This window comes from Cheilinus undulatus, linkage group 18, assembly GCF_018320785.1.
Source record: "Cheilinus undulatus linkage group 18, ASM1832078v1, whole genome shotgun sequence".
In the NCBI taxonomy this organism is placed as follows: Eukaryota; Metazoa; Chordata; class Actinopteri; order Labriformes; family Labridae; genus Cheilinus; species Cheilinus undulatus.
Genome location: NC_054882.1, coordinates 25,941,117 through 25,949,704, shown reverse-complemented (window position 1 = coordinate 25,949,704; position 8,588 = coordinate 25,941,117). Strand labels below are relative to the sequence as shown.

The 8,588-nt window shown below is 42.6% G+C and overlaps 1 protein-coding gene across 1 annotated transcript in view; it reads left to right on the top strand.

Annotated features, from left to right (window-relative positions):
• The first annotated feature begins 267 nt into the window (after window positions 1–267).
• Window positions 268–8,588, top strand: part of LOC121526670 (KATNB1-like protein 1) — a 63,305-nt gene continuing 54,984 nt past the window's right edge. The window contains exon 1 of the mRNA XM_041813353.1: window positions 268–349. The gene's annotated coding sequence lies outside the window, so the exon portion shown is untranslated. The remainder of the gene's footprint in view (window positions 350–8,588) is intronic.

Sequence of the window (8,588 nt, the reverse complement as noted above, 5' to 3'; positions counted from 1 at the left end):
GCACAAGCACCAGGATGCAACATACATGAGGCGCAAAATCAATATGATTATCCACCTAGAGAATCATCTTAACATGGCAGAGTGTTAACCACAATTTTCCACATAGGACGACTGTGCCGCGCACCAAAGCGCCACGGGTGTGCTCCAACTGAAGTTGAGCGACCTCACCCACTGGAAGCGTGCCTAGAGCACTGCTCATTGACGCAGCCCTGATCAGCAGGCAGAGATCATGGGAGAACTGCGAGTTCACGCAGGAATAGTATGTCAACAGTGGACAATTTTACCTTTTGGGGTTCATTTATCATCCTCTCTGGTTTAAGTTCCTTAACATTATTCCTTCTGCCATTGGGTGAGTACATTAGGAAGTTAAAAGATTAATGTTTGTTTTAAGGAGCTGTGGTTTTGACTAAATGTCCTCAAAAGTTAACTTTTCCTCGTCAATGGCACCGTTGTAGCTCTGTGACCCTTTGCTCTCACTGCAGGATGAGATGAATGTTGATATAGTAATGATTTGCATTGTGTTGTATTTTGAAAGAACCAGATACACCACGCTTGTGACTTACTGTTTTGAGCTTTCTCATCGACATGAAATGATGTGGTTTGGCAGCCGCCTGCGTTGAAAATAGACCTGCAGCGTATCTCGAATGAAGTGGAGTGGAGTGGCTCTCCAGTGACTCGCCGATGGCGGACTGGAGCGCTGGCTGTGGAACTGCTCTGATAGACTAGAGAGGGATATGCTCCAAAGTACGATTCACTGGCAGATTGGGTCGCTAAATTTAATGAAACAGAAATGTTAAAAGTGGGGCAAACAGCAGGAGTCTAGACACTGGTAGTGGTGTTGATGAGGGATGCAGGCCAGGATCAGATGAGGAGTAGACTTCGGAGAAGCTGGACCAGGAACCAATGAGGTGGCTTGGAGGAGGAGACTGAGGTATGCAGGATGAGATGAGCAGGAGACCTAAAAGAGAAAAGAGAAGAGAGAAGAGAGAGATATGAACAAATGGCGACTAATGAGTGACCCTGACCTTTGGCTGAGCTCTATATGTGTTTTTAATAGACATAAGCAGCCAAAGAAGCGTTCTGTACTGGGTACACACATCATTGAAACAACCTTAAGCACAGTGACTCTGAAGAAACTCTCTAAAGGACAGAAGGTGTTATGCTCTTTTTCAGTTTCAGTGCAATCTGTTTTGCCATGCAAGAGTAGGGTTTGGATGCTTCTTTCTAAGGTGACAAATCAACTTTGCAAAAACATGGTAGGCATTGCATGCATGATAAATTCAAGCAACAAATATGACATCCACTTGAGGTACAGCAGCCTTTTGCTATTCCACTTGGCTTTATTTTTCAACACCAGAGATTGCTGCTTGGTATTTTTTTATCATCAAAAGTACTGGACAAAAGGAATGTCTCCAAATAGCAGAAAGGACAACCTTCACATGGTCAGCTTTATATTGGAGGTTTTTTTTCCTAGAATTGAGCCTCAGAGTGAATACTAGTCCTTTTTAGCATATTACCAGAATGAATCATAAAAACAAAAGTGGAGGTCTCCATTTTTGTCTGAGCTTGTTGATCACAGATGAGTGGAGTCCATCACTGACTGTTTAAACCGAGGTGTTTAGTTTTCCCATTCCACTGGCTGACAGGACAGGCAGGTCTCTGTCTCGCTCAGTCTCATCTTCCTTCCCGTCATCCTGTGAAGGGAGGCGTTGTGCCGTGTGCTGCTTATTTGAGGAGTCTCTGTGGAATCCCTGTCCCTTCTGTTTAGACCATGCAGCCGGCGGTGTAGATATCTGGAGCTGTCACTGCCCACTGACAGCTCACTCTCAGACAGCCTTTTTCTGTTTTATGTTTATACACGAGGGCTCGCTGGAAAATACAGCCCGAATTCTTGGAGACATCTCTTGCCATCCTTTCACCTGTTTTGCTTTCCAGGTGGTGTTAGCAAAACCTCACTGCCCTTTCCTCATGTCTTCTTGGGCAGTTTCATCTGTCCTCAGCTTTTGAAGAAAAAAGCAAACACCAGTGGAAACTGAATGTGTTTCTTCTCCGTGAGAGAGGGAGATAAAATCACATTGCTTGTTAATTGTTGCTTGGAGCCTGTTTTCCAGCATCGTAAGGAACTCCAGCTCCATTGACTTTGGCAAGCAGAAGATATTTGGTATCTGAGCACACTGCACCATTGTTTTTCAGCTCCAGAGAGCTGCCTGAAGCTAAGACAACTCGATGATCCGAAACATTAACTTTGGGGATGATTGGGCACGGTTTACTTGGAGAATTAACTGCCAGCAAGAAAATAAAGGAATCTGTGAGAAATGTTCTTACATAGGCTGTTGGTAGAGTTCTTGATTTGATGGTTTGAATTAAATTTGGATGACTTCTTTTCACTCGCGCACAACAAGTTGAAGCACATTAGCAAGACTTATAAACAATGCTGTGGAAAAGTATTTTCCCCTTACTTGATTTGTTTTCTTTTTGCATATTTGTTACATTTAAAAGCTTCAGATCATCAGACAAATTTTAATATTTGACAAAGATAACCAAAGATAACCAAAGTAAATAAAAAATAGTCTTTTAATGATAATTTATTAAGGGAAAAAAATCATCCAAACCCTTCCGGCCCTATGTGAATTTCACTTGCCACAATTTCACAGGCCTGATTACTGCCAGAACTGTCTAATCAATAAATCACTTGAAGTGGAGTGGGCTAAAAGATCTCAAAAATCAACACATCATGCCGTCAACTGAAGAAATTCAAGAACAGATGAGGAACAAAGGCACTGACATCTATCAGGCTGGAAAGGGTTACAAAGCCATTTCTAAGGCTTTGGGACTCCAGCTTACCACAGTGAGAGCCATTATCCACAAATGGAGATAACTTGGAACAGTTGTGAACCTTTCCAGCAGTGACCGACCTACCAAAATTACTCCAAGAGCAACTCATCCAGGAGGTCACAAAACACCCAGAGAACCCAACTAAAAACCTGTAGGCCTCATTTAACTAATTTAAGGTCAGTGTTCACGATTCAACAATAAGAAAGACACTGGGCAAGAACGGCATCCATGGAAGAGTTTCAAGGCCAAAACCACTGCTGACCAAAAAGAACACAAAGACTCGTCTCAAATTTGACTAAAAACATCCTGATGATCCCATAGACTTTTAGGATAATATTCTGTGGAGTGATGAGACACAAGTTGAACTTTTTGGAAGGTGTGGCGTGAAACTAACACAGCATTTCATAAAACAAACATCATACAAACACTCTAACATGGTGGTGGTGCTGCTTTGCTGCTTCAGGACCTGGACCACCTGCCGTTATTGATGGAACCATGAATTCCTCCCTCTACCAGAAAATCCTGAAGAACGTCTGGCAATCATCTCATGACCTCAAGCTCAAGTGCACTTGGGACAATGATCCAAAATACACCAGCAAGGCCACCTCTGAATGGCTTCACACACAAAAAAATGTTTTTGAGTGGCCAAATCGATTGTAATGCTGTGGCATGACCTTAAACAGGCTGTTCATGCCTAAAACCCCTCCAATGTGGCTGAAGATCACTCACAGAAGGTGTATGTGTAATTTGAGGGTAAGGCCATCTCTGAGAAGTTGTACCTCCCTGGAGAATAATGCACTAGCAGCCTGGTTCCTGGCAGTTCCTGGCAGGAAAGCCCTCAAATAATGTCTATGACATCCTCTTTTTGTCTCACTAATTATTGTAAGTTTTTTTAACATGAAAGCACACACAGAAAGCTCCTTGTAGGTGACATCACGAAAGTTTGCAACGAAAAATGTGCTTTTTAACAGTATTAGACTTCTATATGAACTTTTAAAGCAGCAACACAGGAGTAAACTTTTAACAGGGAAGTCTGCGCATCAGTGGACGTCTGTCTAAAATCATATTTGTTTTGCTAGCTAACATCTGTGCTTTGTTACTATGGCTCAGGCTGCTCAAATTGCAACATGGTTACGTTGTACATGCCAACTAACTGCTAACATCTGTGCACTGGTGTTTCTGCTAGCCCATTACCAGGGTTGCCAACTTTGGCTTGCTGGCTGGAGTGAGGTTTTGTTCATTATACATGCGCGGACTCAATGATGGCGACGTATTCGGACTCATTTCACCATTAGGGTTTAAAAAGTATGTGTCTTACACAGGCCCTAACACACACACACACACACACACACACAATAGCAACAACTATTGAAGGATATGAGTGTGATAAACAACAACTTACTGTGCTTCGTTATTTGCCAGCAAAACTTGAATAAAATAGATATGGACTGCAGAGGCCATGCTCATAATGCCATAAATTTAACTGGGGAAAAAAACTTGTTAGGTCAGCCACTTATGAAATCTTAGATGGTATTGTGAGCTTAGTTCCCTGCGATGGTCTCATTTCTGAAGACTGTACCTGAGTCTCATCATCTTTATTTTCCCTCTCTTCTGATGATGTCCCATTCCTGCATTAGACAGCTCTAATGACAAGTAGTTACGGTTTGTTTTTGCTAGTTTACAGCTACATCTTTATGGCTGGTATGTTTGCTCTTACTTAGCTACAAATGGTCCATTGGTCAAGGCTTGTTATGCTAACAGTAACAGTTAGGCTATAGCTAACATCTGTATTGTTGATGCACCAACTTTTGAACACATTTTAAATTGTAAAATGGTTATTTTACCGGCTAGCTAACACCTAGGTGGTTGTTGGATCTTGGTGGCAGTTTGTTTTTGTTTTTTTCTTCGAATTCTGTCTGAGGATTTAGAACAGTTTAAAGTAACAGACTAGCAAGAAAACTTCTCAGTCACATCACCAACTCTCTGTTTTTGGTCAGCTCTGTTTCTGCTTTTTTTTTTTTTTTTCCTCAAGATTTAGTGCAGGGAGTTGCAATGCAAACTTTTAGCTAAAGGCATAAAGTCTACAACCTTTATCAAAAATCCAGTCATAAAATCTCGAATGTTTGTGCCAAGATTTTTTTTGCTGCCATGACTGAAGCAACAGAGCCAAATATATCTGAGTCACTTAAGCAGAAATGTTAACCAGGTGTGGTCCGAGTAGCTGGAGACTCAGAGGAAACTTTGTTCCAGCAGAGACAAACTGAGAACAAATATGAAAACACAGGTGCTGCTAAACTACTCACCGACACGCAAGAGAGAGGGCAACCACTGTGTATGGCACGTGCTCTCTCACTGCGTCAGCTTGAGCTTTGGTTTTCAACACAGCTGGTTTGGTGTTTTTATGACCAAAAGCTGAGAAAACTCAGTGTTGTGGTCACGGTTTGGCTAACGGTGAAAGTAGGAATGATAATGTGGGTGTTATGATCAGTTTGTGGTCTGAGGTAAATTGCAGACCGCCACAGTTTCATTTTACTGGTTAGGAGAACAATTAGCCATGTGTGAGGCTGAATGTGTGTAATATTAAACCAATAGTAAACACAGTGATACCATAAAGGAATGAAGGCCGTCCATCCAGGATTTTACTCTTTTTTTTATTTTTGCAGCCTAAGAGTCCAGATTTTGCAGCAGCTTTTAATAAAAGTTGCTTTGCAAGATGTGATAATTTGATTTTTTTATTTTCTTTGTAACACAAAAGGCATCCATTGTGAGTGTCTGGAACAAATCTGCTAGTAAAGGCATTTATTGAGCTTTTGTCTTCTGTTATTGGGTCAGTCCTAATGGCAAGTTTGCAAAGAATGAACAACATTCTAACACCCTGGAAAGGATGTTTAAGATTCCAGTGTTGAAGAAATAGTGCCAGTGTTTACTAAAATAATCCATCTTTTCTGGCAAGACTGTTACAAAGGATTATAGTATCAATGTTCTGTCAGTCTGTGAGGCCTCTGCCCTCAGGTGGCACAAACCCATTTTTTAAATAAGTGCAATTTTAATGAATAAAATACAGAAATTTGCCAAAGTGCAGCGGATAGGGCAATTACTCCTAAGATTTTAGAGCAGTTCTGTGGGAATTTATGCCCATTCATTCTGTAGAGCACTGATGTTGAATGAAAAGGCCTGGCTTGCAATCTCAGTTCCAGTATATCCCAAAGGTGCTCCATAGGGTTGAGGTCAGGGCTCTGTGTGGGCCACACTGAACTCATCAAACCATGTCTTTATAGTCCTTGCTTTGTGCACTGGGGCACAGCTATGTTGGAATAGAAAAGGGCCTTCCCCAAACTGTTGCCTCAAAGTTGGAAGCATTGCATTGTCCAAAATATCTTGATATGCTGAAGCATTAAGACTGACCTTCCCTGGAGATAAGGAGCCTAGCCCAACCCCTAAAAACAGCTCCATACCCTTATCCCAGTCAGGCAGGTGATGTTCTCCCGGAGACTGCCAAACAGAGAAGCGTTATTGGTCACTCCACAGAACTTGTTTCCACTGCTCCATAGTTCAGTGTCGGTGTGTTTTGCATGACTCCATTTGACTCTTGGCATTGGACTTGGTGATGTGAGGATTGCATGCATCTGCTCACCCATGGAAATCTGTTCCACGAAGCTCCTGCCACACAGTTTTTGTGCCTGCATTAATGCCAGTGGAAGTTCGGAAATATTCATTGTGGAATCATGACAGGGTTGGCAATTTTAGTTGGCAAGCATGTGCTGGCAGCCCAAAACACACCGGCACTGGACTGGCATGTTCTCTCGGGGAAACACTCCGCCAGCCGCAGACTGTGGAGTCAGAAAAAGAGCAGTGACCCAAAGTACCACAGCAAGCCACGCCCACAGGCACCTGGCAGCTGCTTTGTTCACAGAAAATAATGGGGTGCAATCTTTTTGATGCACATTGGACGGTGCTGGTGTGTTTTGAGCTTTAGCAGTCATTGAACCAACTCTGATGTGCGTGATCTTCCGCTTTGTGTTGCTGTTGTTCCTGAACACTTCCAAAATATCATTTACAATCTGACCCTGATTAGGTTTTACTCATGGCACAATCTCTTTAATTCCCTTGTACAGCTCTTTTAGTTGAGTTGGACACCATCCAGGTCCAAACAAATCAGTGTTGAGTATTAATTTATGAAATTCATATTAGAGAATTGTTAAACAGCTTAACTTTCAAAAAGAAATCTGTGTTGTTTACTGATTATATTTGAAGCTTCGCTGTATTTGCTTCATTCACACAAATAGTCACTTATGTGTCGTGTGTTGACTCTTGATGATTGTGTCTCGCTCTTTGTCAATAATACTCACTGATAGTTAGTATGGTATTGTTGGATATTTAATTCCAATGCACGTTTTTAAAAATTATTTTGGCTATTAAACATGTTTGAGGGGGTTTTTAAAGTCTTGAAGGACACTCTTGAGACTGGACGCCCCTCCCTGTGAGCGAGCTCCTCTGTGGTGTTTGGCTTCCTGGCCTACATGACACCATGCCTCTGTACACAGGCCAGACTGACTTTCCCCCTGCTTTGACTGTTTTTACGATAGTCTTGGATTCTGTTTTGCACGGTCCTGGTGAGAAAGTGGAGAAATGCGATTGAGGCTTACAAGGAGAGGAACAGGAAAGTCTTTTTACAACATCCTCTGGAGGGAAAGTGTCTCACTGGAACATTCGGAGCAAAATCTCAGCCCTGTGGGCTCTGAGGTCATTTCAGTCTAACCTCATCTCACCCTGGTTCTGTTTCTGACAAGGGGATCATTTCACACCCAATTTCAAATATGCAGAAGTGGCAAGCCCACTGAGGTCAGTGGTCCAGCTGATCTGGTTTGATCTTAATCGATATGAACTCAAATAAAATCTGCAGAACAAGCCTGAACATCTGCAGCTCTCCTCTCTTCCTATCCTGTCAGAAATTATGAAAATGTGAAACCCCATGGCTGAAAACACCTTCACCCAATCATCTGGTCCTCTTCAACACCCGTCAGTAGATCCACTTGCATGGGCTCCGTCTTCTTATGATACTTCAGCTGGACTTGGTAACTTGTCGTTTTTTCCTCAAAGTTGGAACAATTTGAAGGAATTTTTTTTCAGACTGCCACCTCATGAAAGAGTCAATTCTTTGCTTTCCAAAAGCAACAATCTGCACGTGTTGATTCTTACCAAAGCTGACAGCATTGTGCCTGTATCAGATAGATTCTGGGCCTCCTTCAGTTCATTATTGATGAAGAGTGTATGGAGGCAATAGGGGAAAAAGGGGGGAATCAATCATTTCGTTTGGAAAAATGCAAATCACTCTACTTTCACAGCCATCTGTTTGCTATTTTTTGAATGTCTATGCCATAAAGTGTAAGTCCACAAACTGTTGCAATGCAGAAACGTCATACATGAGCCCACAGCTGGCCATCGAGGGGAGCACGTCCAATTTGGAAGCGGGTCAGATGGCAAGCCTGAGTCCAGGGAGGACAGTGGGAGTGAGGGGAGGACATGAGGAGGCAGGGAAGAGGGCTTTGAGTCACGCAGCTCAAAGGAGTGAATCACGCCTTTCTGCAGGCGCAGGGCGGCTGACTGAAGGACTGGTGTTTGGATCCGTCACAGCCGTGGAAATGGCAGGAATCTAAGCCATGACTGGAAAGACGCTCCACATGTGTATACTTGACAAGAGTGTGAACTGATGAGCCCACACACTTGTAACATCACACATGCACATAAATGTG